This window comes from Protopterus annectens, chromosome 7.part0, assembly GCF_019279795.1.
Source record: "Protopterus annectens isolate FY-2018-M chromosome 7.part0, PAN1.0, whole genome shotgun sequence".
Taxonomy (NCBI): Eukaryota; Metazoa; Chordata; order Ceratodontiformes; family Protopteridae; genus Protopterus; species Protopterus annectens.
This window is the reverse complement of record NC_056739.1, coordinates 312,837,773-312,855,464: the sequence shown is the minus strand read 5'-3', so window position 1 is coordinate 312,855,464 and position 17,692 is coordinate 312,837,773. Positions and strand designations below refer to the sequence as shown.

At 44.0% G+C, this 17,692-nt stretch overlaps 1 protein-coding gene across 4 annotated transcripts in view; it reads right to left on the bottom strand.

Annotated features, from left to right (window-relative positions):
- Window positions 1-17,692, bottom strand: part of SRGAP2 (SLIT-ROBO Rho GTPase activating protein 2) — a 1,651,541-nt gene that overhangs the window by 97,037 nt on the left and 1,536,812 nt on the right. The window lies entirely within an intron of this gene.

Genomic DNA, 17,692 nt, shown 5'->3' with positions numbered 1-17,692 from the left:
TCTAACAATCTTGGGGTTGGGTGAGCTTTATCAACTGTACAGAGGGTCTAAAGTAGTCAAAGAAAAGTTCCCTTTTTCAAGTTGTGCTTACAGCTTATGCATAACCATTTTGTCGCATGTCTAGTACAAAGAAATGACTATGAGGTTTGTTCAAAATTTTGCCAGAAGGAAAAGACTTGGGCCAGCATTCATAGTTGCTTGCAAAAATGTGACAGGAGATACTCCTAATGCTTATGAATGAGTGTAGCAAATAGAGACTCATAGAAGCCATTTACACTATGCGAAAGGCCTTAAAAATAATGAAACGCAAATGAGAAATGTTATAAAGTGTAGTATGCTAATGAAATGGTTTTGCAATTCATAGTCCAACATCCCTGTGACATGCACATCTGTTCTTAAAAGCAATGCTTTCCCTTGGATATTGCAGTAGCAATCCATGAACTTTCCCCCAGCTATCCCTTTAGTAATTTGCTCAAGTATGCACAAGCATTTCCCTGGCACACAAATTAATTACATCCCCCAGCAACCCCTTCATTAGTTTGTGTTAAGTATGCACAAGCACTAAAATGTCACAATAAATTATTTTACCCAGCTATCACTTCACAGTCTGATCATGTACATACAAGAACTTTCCCGACAAACAAATACATTTTTTCCCCAAATAACCCCTTCAGGATTATGTCCTGGTATGCACAAGCACCAAAATAAAACATTTCCCCAAGTGACCTCTTCAGGGTTATGTCCTAGTATGCACAAGCACCAAAATAAAACATTTCCACAGTGACCCCATCAGTAAAATGCCCAGGTATGCACTAGCACCAAATGGCCTCATTTCATATCTCTGTACTCTACTGAAAAACTGCTGCTTACTGGTGTAAGTTCAGGGCTATTTACATGCTCAGTAAGCAAATGAGCTCATTACAGATTCATGTCTATGAATCGTACTCACATGCATATGTGTAAAGCCCCTTAGAAGAGTAGTGGCTATCCACCTATTGCTCGTGGGTTAAGCATGTTATGCTTTTGAGATGGGAGATATGTTTACAACTCCTCTGCATACAGGTTTTCATGCTGAAAGTCTGGGATTTGCATACCCACATAGTGCTGCTCTTTGCGGATCATCACTACGAAAATGTGCAGGCCCAGACTATGGATACCATCCTTGATGCTAGAAATCACATAAGGCAGCGCATCATGGTTTAATTGGCCTTCGAAAAAAACAGCAGGACAACAACCCACACAAATATATTCCTCCTTATCACTACAAGACACAGGAGACAGGTCAATCACTATCATCACAAGATTAGACAATTCAATTAAAGCTATGGATGCTTAACCATAATGATGGATGTGGGAGAAGCAGCTCCAGCTGGAGGAAAGAAGAACCTAGCCTACAGACACTGTGACCGCTTGACAGTATTATGTAAACTGTACTGACTGAACGTTTCCAGTCTGGTAGACCTTTCCCATCCTTCCTCTCATATAGTTCTCCTACTTCCCTGTTCCTCAAGTTTTTGCCTGATACAGGTCAGAAAGAACAAGGCATTGTGCGAGGGAAATGGAAAAGGCCTCACTGTAGCCAGAGCTCTTACAAAAGTAATGGATATTTTCCATAACATTCAGTATCTGGCATACCAAAGTTACAGCTGGAAGACAGGTTGTATGGACTCCCTATGTGAGGATCCTCAGGGAAATGCCTTATGAGAACATACCATTATGATCATTGTGGCCTTTAAAAAAGTTGTGGACTTAAGGGCCACATCCACTTTTTATTATTTTATGAAGGGGTGCAAGGAAGGCCAGATTCCTATCTCAGATGTCCAATGTTAAACTGTAAAAAGAAGATGAAGAAGCTGACATTGCCCTTTTCAAACAGGCTTTGGAAAGGATTGAGAGAGTTTTATCACATTTTGTCATAAAAACTTAGTGATGTATGAAGGGGAGCTAAAACGTTCTAAGCCCAATCAAGAAGAGAATGACATGGAGCCATGAAAGTTGCAAGTTATTCATCATATTCTCCCCAAAGTTCAACACACTTGACACATTGTGCCTGAAGTTTCTGTAACCCTGCCAAAAAAAAAAGTCTGAAATACTGCTCCACTGCAGCAATCACCTCTGAATCACTCACAAATTGCTGCCCTTTCAAACTCTTTCTAAGGTTTGGAAACAGGAAACAGTCAGATGGAGCAAGATCTGCTGAGTAAGTTTGATGGTCTATGCACTTAAACCCATATTTCATCAAAACATCATTTTGCCAGCCTTGTGAACAGGTGCATTGTCTTGCAAAAAGAGAAGTCCTTTCTGCAGCTTCCCTCTCCTTTTTTCTTTCAATACCTTCTTCATTCAGCACAGCAACTGACAGTAGTATTCTGCATTAACTGTTTGGACCCTTGGAAGATAGTCAGTCATTAGAAAACCATCCTGATCCCAAAACACTGTATCCATTACTTTTCCTGCTGACTTTTGGGTCTTGAACGTCTTTGGCCTTGGTGAACCTGATTGCCCCCATTGCATGGACTGTTGTTTTCTCTCAGGATCATAGTGGTGTAACCATGTTTCATCATCAGTAACTAGTTATTCCAAAAAGTTGGCACCAGCTTGACAAAAATGCCGCAAAATCAACTTGGAAGTGTCCACTCGATGTCTTTTCTTGCTGGCATTCAAACATTTGGGCACCCACTTGGCTGACAGCTTCTGCATACCCAACTGCTTATAGATTATAAACCTAACACACTCCCCGGATATCTGTAATGTCTTCAGCAAATGTTTTAGCAGATATTCGCTGATCTGGCAAAATCGGGTCATGGACATGGTCAACAATTTCAGGAGTTGACACCGTTTGAGGCCTCCTAGACCTTGCTACATCTTTGATCTCGAAATCTCCATGCTGAAAGTTTGCACACTACTACTGTACAGTTGAATAAGAAGGACACTTGTCACTCAATGTATGCATCACACATTCATGGATTTCCTTTGGAGTTTTCTTCTGCAGTAATAGGAACTTCATGACGGCTCCGAGTTCCACACCTGAAAACTCCACACTTCGTTGACATGGTTCAAATCAATGATCTGAAACAATGTCAAAACATAGTTACAATTCTGCAAATTGGCAGTTTACAAGATGAAATAACCCTGTTTTCAGCTACAGAGGCAAAATAATGCTCAGAATTTAGAAAGTTGGTTTGGCTTAGAACTTTTTGGCACCCCCTTGTATTCTGCCAGGCATTTTATGTGACACTGCTTAATGCTTTCTTCTCATCTCATTTTGGAAAAATCAGATTATCCTTACTAACATGCTGACATTCTGTCTTCATAGTATCCATGTTGTCGATGGATGTTCATACAACTGATGCAGCAGGTGATTCTGTTTTAGTATATGAATGACTTACTTTTTGCATTTTATGGATACTCTAAATATGAAATAAGGTCTGGTGCATGATGTTTTTCCAGCATGAATGGTGATGGACAGGTTGACAGACGAGATCAAACATGAGTCCCCGTGGACTATGATGTTTGCAGATGACATTGTGATCTGTAGTGAGAGTAGGGAACAGGTGGAGGAGACCCTGGAGAGGTGGAGATATGCTCTAGAGCAAACAGGAATGAAGGTCAGCAGGACTAAGACAGAATATATGTGTGTGAATGAGAGGGAGGATAGAGGAATGGTGAGGATGCAGGGAGTAGAGGTGGCGAAGGTGAATGAGTTTAAGTACTTGGGATCAACAGTTCAGCGTAATGGTGAGTGTGGAAGAGAGGTAAAGAAGAGAGTACAGGCAGGATGGGTGGAGTGGGTGGAGAAGAGTGTCAGGAGTGATTTGTGACAGACGAGTACCAGTAAGAGTGAAAAGGAAGGTCTACAAGAGGGTACTGAGACCAGCTATGTTATATGGGTTGGAGACAGTGGCATTGACAAAAAGGCAGGAGTCAGAGCTTGACGTGGCAGAGTTGAAGATGTTAAGATTTGCACTGGGTGTGACGAGGATGGACAGGATTAGGAATAAGTACATTAGAGGGACAGCCCAGGTTGGAAGGTTTGGAGACAAAGCCAGAGAGGCAAGATTACGTTGGTTTGGACATGTGCTGAGGAGGGATGCAGAGTATATTGGGAAAAAGATGCTAAGGATGAAGCTGCCAAGTAACAGGAAAAGAGGAAGGCCTAAGATGAGGTTTATGGATGTGGTGAGAGAGGACATGCAGGTGGTTTGTGTGATAGAGCAAGATGCAGAGGACAGGAAGAAATGGAAACAGTTGATCTGCTGTGGCGACCCCTAATGGGAGCAGCCGAAAGAAGAAGACAGAAGGACTGAGCCTCAGAAAGGGGGTCAGAAAATAAACTGACCTCCCAGCAAGACCTTACGCACTTAAAGAAATGCCAAAGTCTGCAACTCTTGACCTGAATGGAAACTAAAAAAACTCAACTACAACAAAATGGATTATGATTGTGAAACACCTTGGACTTGCATCAAAGATGCATAAAAAGGACGGTGGGACCACTATGGATCTACACAGATTTTCTGTATAAGTGGGCATTGTTCTGAGGACAGGATAGATACTACCTGCTCATAAGTTCTGGGATCAAATGATTCAGGTACCTGGAGTAGCCTTGCCATGAGCTTGAGGATCTAGTCAGGTTTATTTGAAGGTATGGGATATCTTCTGAACCATCAGTAGTCTGACTGGGGGGGGGAGGTTAATCTGATGGCTGGCAAGAAATGGGAGTCCATGCTTGATTTGGTGAGTGGGGATCCACAATCACCAGCTTTGTTAATAGTTATTTTAAGGATATACTTCACAGTTAAGGAGAAGGTGGGAAGAGGTACAGCAGTCTCTGAGGCCAAGCAGGAAATGTGGCATGCCCTGGTTAGGTGTGATTCCTATGTATAGGAAGAGAAGGCACATCTAAGCTTTGTGCTAGGTACCAATTTGTCCCACATCTGGAAAATCATTTGGGACACTCCAAAATTCAGTGACAACTCATGAGGCAGTAACATTTGTCTGTACAGCCTGTCAACCACTGATCTGGACAATTAAGGGATTTGAACTACTGAGAATAGCTTATTGTTCTTTAAGGTCTGTTCCAAGACTCTCTCACCCTTTCTACAAAAGGGAGCATGAATAAGTCTCCTTAACTGCTGAACAACCAACTGTACAGCCTCAAGACAGGTGGGGAAGCTAGGCTGACAGGTCTAGGAGCATGGTACTCATCTGCAGGACACTAACATGGCATGAGGGGCCCTGCATTTTGTGCTTCTTGGCAGTGACCTAGTCATCCCAAGATGGATTTCTGCAGTCATTGCCACCTCTGGAGGGGAATCTAGGAAATGTCTTCCCACTGGCAGGTTACAGCATATATTCTGCAGGCCTGAAATATTATGACTGGTGCCTACATGGAATCCATTTCCTGGTCCACAAAATTCTAAGCATCTGCTGCAGCACCTTCATGCAGTATCCTGCATTTAGTAAATCTGACAAGGTTGCTATCATACCCCATTGTCAGGTGGATATTTTTCCATAATAAAAAGATACTTGATTAAGGTGAGAGAAAAAAATATATATGAAATGGAAGACAGGTCAAATTACAACTTTGAAAACTGAAATAAATAAGCTGGACAAACAAATTAAGCACAGTGTGAGACAAGATCAAGAAGATCAAGACAATTTGAAGAAAATTTATATAAAGATATTGAGCATAACAGGAAACCTTTTTATAGATACACAAGATGTGGAAGGAGTAAAGATAAACTGGGTGTAGATTCTATAATTTATTCACAGATGCAAAAGATTATAGATATATTTACAAAATCTTATGCAAAACAGTTTAGCTCCACAAAGGAGGTGATAAGTCATCCTAGCGACATCCAGGCAACCTCAGATACTGGAATCAAATTAGATTATGTATTATATTGAAAAAGAACTGCACAAACTGGATTGAAAGAAAGCACAGGAAGGTGACAGAATTAGTAATAATGACCTGAGAACACTTCAGTAAGAATTTACAGTACTATTATATCTATTTACTAGGTCATACAAACATGGGAGATTCCTCAAGATTGGAGACATGCGCTTATTAAACCTGTCTTTAAGGGAAAAGGGAGTAGGACAAACCCAGAGTCATATAGACCCTTAAGTCTACTTTCATGTTGTGGAAAATAATGGAGATGGTAATACTGGATAAGTTATTGTCAGAATTGAATAGGTTGGGACTTGAAACATACATCAGCATACATACGTTAAAAAAATAGATATATTACCACCTGTAACATGATGTTCTATAACAATATAATAACAGCTATGAATAAAATTGTGCTGTGATGTAATTTGTGCAGCTTTAATTTCAGCTTTTGGCCCTTCTAGGCCTCTCAGATATATTCTCACTGTTGCAAATCAAATTCCATTTCCCACCTAAAAGTAATATTCTCTGTTGAAAATGTATTATTTCTCCCAAATTTGTAAGGCTACACAATAGCAGTTTTAGGTGGACTAAAAACATGCCAGTGTAATCCTCCTCCCTATCCAGTAGCCCCTTACTACCACAATCTACCATTACCTCTTTTTTCCTCTTCTATCACTATTGGATCTCCTCTAGCATTTAGTTTTAAGTACTCCTCTTTTCATTTGTTCCTGATACTCTTGCTGTATATCCATCTGGAAATCTTTTCATATGCTCAGTTCTTTCCAAATGTGTCTCCATTATAACTGTTATTTTCACTCTACAGTTCTTTATACAATTCAGTACTCTTTCCTTTTTGTCTATACCTGTGAGACCACTCCCTTTCGAGAAAACATGGAGGGTGTGGCCCTCATAAGAGGTTATTATTCAAACCTATTATATACTATAGCTTTGTGTGTGTACGTGCAGATTTTGTGATGCATGCACCCACTAATGTCTGGCAGGTTGAACTTATACAGTTGTTTCTTGTCCTCTCCATTTGAACCCATATCACATTTTACAAGACTTTTTGTTTTAATGGAAATCCTTGAAAAAAACACACCAGTAATCTAGTAACATAATAAAAACACACAAAACTATGTACGATTTCAAATAATGAAGTCTAACACTCCTAAAACGGACAACTGTCCCAAACTGACAGGTGCATACACAGGCATTATCTGACCTAAAGTTAAGGTTATAACTGACAAGGCACATTTTACTGCCTGTGCTCTTACACTAATTGCTGTCTGTTCTTGATTTATCTTCATCCCACTTTCCAGATGTGAAAAACAACTTGCATGCTTTCAGAAAACCTTAACTTTCAGCCTCAGTAAAACTAGTAAGCGCTTTCACGATCCCAACAACTGATCGCTTCATCAGACTAGTTTGCAACAAACAGCATATTCAAATGTAAACAGTAAAACAACCAATAACTATAAAACATTTCATTCAACTTGAATTGGAAGCACCACCTCCAATTAAAAATGTAAATGATGCATATTTGTAACTTACATTCCTAGCAATGCTTTCTGTTTTACTTTAAAAACAAATGCAATAGTTAGTGTTTGAGAGGTCTAACCCTAAGAAAAGGTTTTGGTGACAAAGCATTGTTTATACCTGGTGTTTTCTCTGCCTGCAGTTGCAGAATCCATTTCAGTTCTGCTGGTTCAACTCTAATTGAAAGCACCACCTCCAATTAAAAATGTAAATGCATATTTGTAACTTACATTCCTAGCAATGCTTTCTGTTTTACTTTAAAAACAAATGCAGCAGTTAGTGTGTGAGTGGTCTAGCTCTAAGAAAAGGTTTTAGTGACAATACACTGTTTATACCTGGTGTTTTCTCTGCCTGCAGTTGCAGAATCCATTTCTGTTCTGCTGTCTCAGCAGGGGACCGTGTTAAAATGCCTTGTCTTTGCTACAGGTTTGTGGCAACTCAAGGGATTAAAAGCCTGAAAAAGAGAAGTGTGTGGCCCTTCTGAATGCCTCTGCTTGACTTGGTGCAGGAAAGGTGAGAAGGAACCTTTAAGCTGCAAGTGGGATCATGGAGGAAGTGGATGAGGGCTATGGGTGTACCTAGCTGGAGACTTGGATTTGCAGGACTGTACTGTGTGCTGTCTGTCTCATTCAGGAGGGCACCAGAATCCTATGAAACTGCATGCACTGAGTTGGTGCTCAGCTTAGGCTTTCATGGTGCTGAACTTGTTAAAAGGACTATTGTTGTGAACCAGATGTTACAATTATATGAAGAATTAAGCATTGGACAGACCATCACTGAGTACCAGTGTCAAGGGTATCAACACTGGGTATCCCAAGCTACGACGGTTTGTGCCAAATGTACTTCTGCCTGTCGAATTGACAATGGGAAGACTTCAGGCAGGCTGATGTTAGAAAAACCAGATTCAGAAGGAAGGATGAACACCTGGTGACTAACAATAGGCACGGCTAATGTCAGAAGGACAGATGTTGAGGGAGCCAACAATGGCATTGCTGGTGCTAATGGAGTTAATAGTCTTGTGTATCAAACTTATTTTCTGGTACTGGAACCCTAGAATGAGTTTTTCTACTTTAACCTTTTTAGTACCATAGCCAGCTGGTTGCAACCCATCAATGAAGGTGGGGAAAGTACACTTGTGTACACTTACAATAAATGTAGATGTTCGAGTGTATTCACTGTTGCAGTCATCACCTGTGGGTTATCCCTGCTGTAGTAGTCCTCGGCCTGCCTGAACACCAGAGTCAATGTTTTTCTGCATCAGTTGCTGTCGCCTGTAGACTGACGTCAGGTTGTCACTGCTATAAAGCAAGGCAGCCGATGCCATTACATCACTTTTTCTTGCCCTAACCATTCAGAAGCCCCAGTAAATATGGCAAAGTGGTCTTGGTGGTTACCACCACCCCATGAAGCTTATGTCTCCCTAATGAAAGAGGATATAAGGGGGGAAGGAAGGAGGGAAACCAGGACTGCAACAGTGAATACACTCGAACATCTACATTTACGGTAAGTGTACACAACTGTACTATGTTCTTCATGTTTCACTGCTGCAGTCATCACCTGTGGGAAGATTTCCAAAGCTGAAGAGAGGGGCGGCAGGATAGTCTAGAGAACTAGGCATGGGTAAGGAGGTCTTGCAATACTGCAGAGGCAAATCCTGCCCTAGCCTTACAGAAGAGAAGGAAGGTGGTAATGCTTAGTAAAGGTATGGACCGAGGTCCAGGTGGGAGCTTCCACGATGTCCCTGGTGGGGACCCCTCTGAGAAATGCAGTGGAAGTGGAGGCTCCCCTAGTGGAATGGGTACAAATAGACTTAGGGGGGTTTCCCATGAACTCAGAAGCAGAAATGGATACAGTGTTATATCCATTTAGAGATAGTCTGCTTGAAAATGGGATTCCCCTCTGACCCTAGGACTAAACTAACTAGAAGTTGGTCTGCTTTTCTTAAGAGTTTAGTATGGTTCAGGTAGTATCTGAGCTGCCTGTGCATGTCTAGGGAGTGCAGAATTATTTCCTCCTTGTTTTGAGGGTTTGGAAAGAAGGCAGGCATATGAATGGCCTAGCTGAGAGTCACATTAGATATCACCTTGGGCATAAAGGAGGGGTTAGTCCTAAAGGAAACCCTGTCTGCATGGAAAATGATGAAGGGCTCAATAGCCATCAGTGCCTGAAGTTCAGAAACCCTTCTGGCTGAGGTGATAGCTAGCAAAAAACAGTCTTCCAGGAGAGGAATTTTAGCTCTGCTGAAGCAGCAGGTTCGAAGGGAGGTAAGGTTGGTTTTTCTAGAACATAATTAAAATCCCAGGCTGGCGTGGGAGGCCTTCTGGGAGGTCTGATGTTAGAAGCCCCTCTGAGGAATTGCTTAATCAAAAGCTGAGAGAACAGGGGGTGGTCTGTGTTGAACTGAGCTGAAATGGCTAAAGCGTGGATTTTAACAGAAGAGAAGGAGAGGCAACTATTAAGTAATTCTGCTAGATAATCCAGGATAAGGAGGACAGAAGGTTGTGAGGAAATGGCCAACCTGGACTGGCACCAGGAGCAGATTCTTTTCCATTTCCCTGCATAAGATATTGTGGTGCTGGGCCGTCTGGCCTCTGTGAGAATGTCCAGCACCTGTTTGCTTAGCATGACGCCCTTCTCTTATCTTGGGAGTATCAGCCACGCCGATAGCTTGAGAGTCTGCAGATCTGGGTGCAGCACCCCCCCCCCCCCCACTTGAGTCAAAAGGTGTGGGATCTGTGGACACTGCCAGGGAGGATATGATGTCAGGCTGTGCAGCAAGTGGTACCAATGTTGTCCAATCTGGAGCAATGAGGATGATCTTGGGCCCCTCCTCCCTGATCTTGATAAGCACCCTGGGAATAAGAGGCAGAAGGGGGAAGCGTACACAAAGAGGGAGCTCCAAGGGAAGGTCAAGGCATCCACCTTCCATGCTAGGTGGTGATATTCCCTGGAGCAAAATTTCTTTAGCTGATGTTTGAGATGTGAAGCAGAGAGATCCACCTCTAAATTTCCCCACACCTGAGTGACTTTCACAAAGATCCTTTTGTGGAGCTGCCATTCATGGGGGTCCATAATGTCACTGCTTAAGTGGTCTGCCACAGTGTTGCTGATCCCTGGTAGGTATTGGGCGATTAGGTGTAATTCCATGGAGGAGGCAGTCAGCCAGAGGTTCATGGCTAGCCTGCAGAGAGAGTAAGATTGTGTCCCTCCCTGTTTGTTGATGTACCATATTACTGTGGTGTTGTCTGTTTTGATAAGGAGAACTCCTGGCCTGAGATGGGACTGGAAGGATGTCAGTCTTTTGTACTGCAATCCTTTCCTTCTTGTTGATATGCAAGGGAAGGTGTTAGGCATCCCAAAGACCTTGGGTGAACCTGCCTCCTAGGTGGGCACCCCAAGCTATGCCTGAGGCATCGGTGGTGATGGTCTGGCAGGTGGGATGGTGGATAAAGGGGAGGCCCTGGTTCCTGGCACATGCCCCTGCACACCAGAGCAACTCTGCTCTAATACAGGGGATCAAAGGGAGAGAGGTCTCTAGAGGTTGTGGGTGTTGGCACCAAAGGTTCCTTGGATACCACTGAAGTTTCCTCATGTGTAGCCTGGCCAGAGGAATCAGAAGGATGCAAGAAGCCATGTATCCTAAGGCCTGCAGGAACTTCCTTGCTGTGAGGTGACTTTTGGATGCCAGCTGGGTCCAGCAGAGCTCCCAGGAAAATGATCCTCCTGGAGGGAGTCTGCTTTGATTTCTTCTCGTTGATGGTGAACCCCAAGGAAGTTAGGAGGGTTTTGACAAAGTGTAGGTCCTGGAGCAGCTTTTCTTTGCTCTCTGCCTGGATAAAGCAGTCATCCAGATAAGGATAAATCTGTATATTCTTCTGTCTGCAAAATGTTATGGCTGGGGCCAAATATTTGGTGAAAACCCTGGGAGCAGTAGATAAGCCAAAGGAAGGAGCAGAGAAAGTAGAGTTGTGTACACTTACCATAAATGTAGATGTTCGAGTGTATTCACTGTTGCAGTCATCACACTTGGGTTATCTGCCTACAGGTAGCCCTCAGTCGGCCTGAATACCAGAGACTTAGTATTTCTGCATCAGTTGCTGTTGCTCCAGGACTGATGTTAGGTCGTCAGGGGTATGAAAACAGGCAGCCAACGCCATTACATCAGTTTTTCTTGCCCCAAATGTCAGGAGCCCCCCAACAGGGAGCTAAGCTACGGTGGGAAAATCACCACCAGTAAAAAGTAAATACCAATACCAATACCCCTGTAAGGGGAGAGTAATGTACACAGAGAGGACAGAAAGAAGGGGGCTGGAGGGAGGGAAACCAGGACTGCAACGGTGAATACACTCGAGCATCTACATTTATGGTAAGTGTACACAACTGCACTATTCATGTTTCACTGTTGCAGTCATCACACTTGGGTTGATTCCCAAAGCTGAAGAAAGGGTGGAGGCAGTCAAGGAGAGTTTGAGCTGGTTAGTATGCCCTGCAGTACTGCTGTTGCAAAACCTGCCCTGGATTTGGAAAATATATGCAGGTGGTAATGCTTGGTGAATGTGTGTACAGAACTCCAGGTAGCAGCTTCAAGAATGTCCCTGGCAGGGACTCCTCTGAGGAATGCTGTAGAGGTAGAAGTTACCCTAGTGGAATGTGTTCTGACCCCCTGAGGGGTAGGTTTCCCATGGTGTTTGCAGCAGAAATGGATACAGTGTGCTATCTATTTGGAAACTGTCTGTTTTGAAAAGGCCTTGCCCTCTGCCCCTGGTGCAAAACTGAGTAGTAACTGGTCAGATTTCCTGAAGGGCTTAGTCCTATCCAGGTAGAATCTGAGCTGTCTGTGCACATCCAAGGAGTGCAGGATCATTTCCTCTCTATTTTGAGGATTAGGAAAGAATGTTGGCAAATGGATAGATTGAATGAGAGCCACACTTAACACCACTTTAGGCATAAAGGAAGGATTAGTCCTGATGGGAGACCCTGTCAGCATGAAAAATAACGAAGGGTTCCACAGCCATGAGTGCTTGTAGCTCAGACACTCTTCTAACTGAAGTGATGGCCAGAAGCAAGGCTGTTTTCCAAGACAGGAATTTTAACTCTGCTGACACTGCAGGCTAAAAGGGGGGTAAGCGTGAGCTTTTCCAGTACAAAGTTAAGGTCCCAAGCAGGGGTGGGTACTCTCCTTGGTGGCCTTAAATTGTCTGCCCTTCTCAGGAACTGTTTGATGAGAGGGTGAGAGAAGAGAGGTAGGCTCAGTGTTGTAATGAGCAGAGACGGCAGAGGCATGGATTTTAATGGATGAGAAGGATAGATCTCTGAGGAGTAGATCTGCTAGGTAATCCAGGATTAGAGGTAGGGAGGGCAGAGCTGTGTCCTCTCCTTTAGATTGAATCCAGGAGCAATACCTTTACTTATCCATATAGGATTTTCTTGTACTGGGTCTTCTGGCTTCCAGAATGACATCCGGCACCTGTTTGCTTAGGCTGGTCATTGGGGGAGAAATTCAAGGAATAAGCCAGGCTGCAAGATTCAGGGTTTGCAGTTGCGGATGCAAGATCTGTCCCCCCTGTTAAGTGAAGAGGGTCAGGCTCTGGGATAGGTGCCAGGGTGGCACTGAAGACAGGCTGCGCAGTAGTGGGTACCAATCAGGATTGTCCTTGGTCTGTCCTATCTTATCTTGAGCAATATTCTTGAGAGAAGGGACAGAGGGGGAAATGCATAGTTCGTGAGGTTTACCTACTGGAAGGACAGAGCATCCACTTTCCAGGCCCTGCTGTGAGGTGTCCTGGTGCAGAATTTGCTAAGCTGGTGATTGCAGGGGGAGGCAAGGAAGTCCACCTCTGGGGTCCCCCATTTATGAGTCAGAAGGCTGAAGGTGCTGGGCTCTAATTGCCACTCATGTGGGTCTAGGAGATTTCTGCTTAAGTCACCTGCCAAGAGTTTTGTTGGTCTGGCAGGAATTGAACTTGCAGATGTACCTGCATATCCAGGGCCATGTTCCACAGGGCCATGGCTAGCCTGAAGAGTGGGTTCCCCCCTGCTTGTTGATGTACCACATAACTGGTGTTGTCTGTTTTTATTAGCAGGGGTCCTGGTGAGAGTAGGGATCTGAAAGCTGTTAGAGCCTGCTGGACAGCTAGCATCTCTTTTTGGTTGATGTACAGATGAATTTGACTTGGGCTCCAGTGGCCCTGAATGCACTTGTCATCCAGGTGTGCCCCCCAGGCATAGTCTGATGTATCTGTGGTTAGAGACTGGGTGGCGTGGGGTTGTGAAAAGGGAAGTTCCTTGTTGTGGTTGCATGCTGCTGCCCACCAAAGAAACTCTGTCCTTAGACAAGATATGATAGGAATGAGAGTTTCCAGGTCCTGAGAATGTTGGCACCAAAGACTTTTTAAGTACCACTGAAGTCTCTTCATATACAGTCTGGCATATGGAATTAATAGAATGCAAGAGGCCATGAACCCTAGGGCCTGCAGGCTTTTTCTTGTGGATAGATGGGTTCTGGTGGCCATTTGAGTGAAGTAGCCTGTCAGATAGGCTTGTTTTTTTTGGAGTAAGGAATGCCATCTGGGATGCTGTGTCTAAGCTTGCTCCCAGGAATACAATCTTTTGACTGGGGACTAGTTTTGATTTCTTTTCGTTGATAGTGTACCCCAGGGAGGTTAGAAGGTTCTTTACAAATGTCAGGTGCTGCAACAGCATTTCCTGACTGTCTGCATGAATCAGGCAGTCGTCCAAGTATGGGTAAATTTGAATCTTTCTCTGTCTGCAGTAGGCAATGGCTGGAGCCAGGCATTTTGTGAATACTCTGAGAGCAGTGGATAAGCCAAAGGGAAGTACAGAGAACTGATGATGCCTAGATCCTGCCCTGAAGCGTAGGTATTTCCTACATGAGTCCCTGATAGGGATGTGCAGATAGGCTTCTTTTATATCTAGGGTGTCTAACCAGGCATCTTTGGCCAGCATAGGAAGCAGCTGCTGAAGGCTGAGCATTTTGAATTTTGGTACCACCAGGAAGGTGTTTAGAATGGAGAGCTCTATGATTGGTTGCTAAGTGCCCTCTTTTCTGGGTACCAGTAAAAGTCTGGAATAGAACCCTTGACCTATCTGTCCTGCAGGAACAGACTGAACTGCCCTTATGAAGAGCAGGGATTGAACTTGGTTTTGTGCCTCTGCCCACTGGTGTGGAGGTAGCTCTGGGAACCCTTTTGGGGTTGGGCAGGGAGTGGAAATAAAATTTGTACCCCTGGGATACAATGTTGAGGACCCATCGGTCTTTGGTGATGGAAGTCCAGTTTTTTGCATGATAGGCAAGTTTTCCTCTTAGTGGCACGAGCAGTTGGGCAGAGGTGAGGGGAGGAGTTAAGTCATTATGAATTCTTTCTGTAAGGGGTGGCTTAGCACTCCTTGTTTTTGAAGTGGAGGAACTCCATTGCTTAGATCTCTGCATACCCTGAGACTGTAGTCTGGGGGGTGTCTGTTTCCCCCCGGGTCTAGTTTGAGATGGCCTTGAGGGGGCTAAAAAGAACCAATGTTTTGAGGGGCAATGCCTACTGAATCTAGGAGACTGTACTTGCAAGAATTCTTTGACTGTCTGCAGAGATTTAGCTTTTTCTTCCATCTTTTTAAGAACGTCTTCTGCTTTGGTGCCAAACAGATTATCCTTGTTCAAAGGAGCACCGAGTAAAGGTAGCTAATTTTTGCTTAATAAGTTCCATAATATGCTGCTGGTACTTCAGCATGTGAAACTGGCAATTCAATGCCCTAATGGCGAGAGTTGCAGAGGTGTATACTTTTTTACCCCATCTGTCTAAAGCTCTGGAATCCCTGTCCGAAGGGATGGGATTCTTAGCTGTAGTTGCTTTGATACCTTTAGGCCCCTGGGAAATGATCACTGGGTCAGCAGTAGGATTTTTGAAAAGGAAATTGTGAGAGTCAGGAACTTTGTAGTACCTGTCTCGTTTCCTTAGGAGCAGGGGGTAAAGTATCAGGAGCTGGACTGGATTCCATAAAGACATCATCCACAACATCTAGAACTGGGGGTATTGCTAAAGGTCTGTTGTGGCAAATCTAGAAATTCTCTGAGTCTCTTTTTGGAATGAGGATAGTCTTGGCATTCCCAGTGGAAATGCTCTCTTAAAGTATGTACAGTTTCACCAAAAGAAAAATCCTCTGGAGGAGAAGCAGAGGGTATGGATTCCTCTGCATCTGAATCCTCAAAAGCTGATAAAGGCATGTCTTCATAATCAGATACCTCAGAGTCGTCGGACTCTTGGTCTGTTAAAGCTACTGGGGACAGGTCTCTTTTTCTCTTAGCAGGGGAAGGCTGGCTTCCCCTAATCAGCATAATCAGGTCTTCTGCCACTTTAAGCATTTGGTGTTGTGGCAAGGAAGTAGGTGCTTGAGTTTGGGTCATCGGCTTTTTAGGCACAGCTCGTACTCTTGGAAATAGAAACTCTGTAGTTTTAGACAGAACTGAAGATGCAAAAGAAGTTGGTTTGTGTCGAATATCGGTAGTGCGAAGAACTTCCTCAGAAGCCGGTGTCTGCTCAGTGGCTCCAGACCCATCCAAGGTAGACACATCCACAGGTTCCGTAGTCAAAGAGGAGTCTTGTAGCATACTGGACTCCGAATGTGTCTCGGTAGCAGCCTGCAAATCCACTGAAGCAGGCATCAGGGGATGCGAAAGCACCTCACTGTGTACCAGTGAACTGGTGACTAGCTTAATGGAAGCGTCATTGGCAGTTTTGGACCTGTGTGGTCTGTCTCTGTCTTTATCCTTATGTTTTTTTGGAAGATCGGTAGTCGGATGGCTTACCTAAGCCATTTCGGAATACAGAGAACAAGAGCGAAAGTTTTTAGCAATAATAAGGGCCCAACGACTAATAGTTCAGGCGTTGAACAAGGCACAAAACCGACAGCGAGGTACGTCGTGGTCTGGGCCTAAATAGGTTACGCAGTAAGAATGGAAATCTCGGTGTGGTATTTGATTTCCACAGGTGAGACATTTGTTAACTTTTTCTGACAATGGTTAGAGCAAGAAAAAAGGATCCCCAATGGGGTACTTAGCTTTAGAAGACTTCAGGATGATTCAATTCGGAAATTAAAACTCAGGTAGCGGCTGACCGGCACTCATGCGAACTGCTTCTGCTTCGGTCTCCTCGGCAAGAAAGACTGATGTAATGGTGTCGGCTGCCTGTTTTTACATCCCTGACGACCTGACATCAGTCTTGGAGCAACAGCAACTGACGCAGGAATACTAACTCTCTGGTATTTGGGCCGACAGAGGGCTACCTGCAGGCAGATAACACAAGTGTGATGACTGCAACAGTGAAACACTAAGAACATCTGAAAGTGCTGTGAGCCTGCTCTCAAAATTCAGTAATTTCCTGCAGGACTCCCTTAGGTGCATATGGAGGTATGCATCTTTTAGGTCCAGGGTCACCAACCAGGCATTTTTTTGTCAGCATTGGGAGTAGCTGCTGCAGGGTTAGCATTTTGAATTTGGGGATGACCAAGGATGTGTTCATCATGGACAGATCCAGGATGGGGTGCCAATTTCCCTCCTCCTTGGGAATGAGGAAAAGCCTGGAATAAAAGCCTTTGCCTGCTTGATCTGCGGGTGCTGGTTCTACTGCCACCTGGTTAATGCCTCTGCCCACTGATTTGGAGGCAAGTCTGGGTACCCTCTGGGAACTGGGAGTTCGTTGAAAGTGAATTTGTATCCCTGGAAAATGATCTTTAAGACCCATTCGTCCTTGGTTACAGACAGCCAATTTTCTCTGTAGAGGGCCAGCCTTCCTCTAAGCTTTTGGGTGAAAGGAGGGGGGGGGAGTGGGGTGGAGGATTCATTGTGAGTTTTTGCCATAGATGGATGGCTTGGAAAGTACAATTATGTACACTTACCATAAATGTAGATGTTTGAGTGTATTCACTGCTGCAGTCATCACATTTGGGTTTATCCCTGCCAGGGTATTCCACACCAGCCCAAATACCAGAGACTTAGTATTTCTGCTTCAGTTGCTGTCACCCGGGGACTGACATCAGGTAGTCAGTAGTATAAAGTAAGGCAGTCGACGCCATTACATCAGTTTTTCTTGCCCTAACCTGTCAGGAGCCCCCAAAATAGGAGGCCAGGTTTGGGTGGAAGAACCCCACCAGTGGAAAATAAATACCAATATGTCCGTTGTATGGAAAGGAGAACAATAAGGAAGAATGGTAATAAAAGGAGAAAGAGAAGAAAGGGGGATGGAGGGAGGAAAA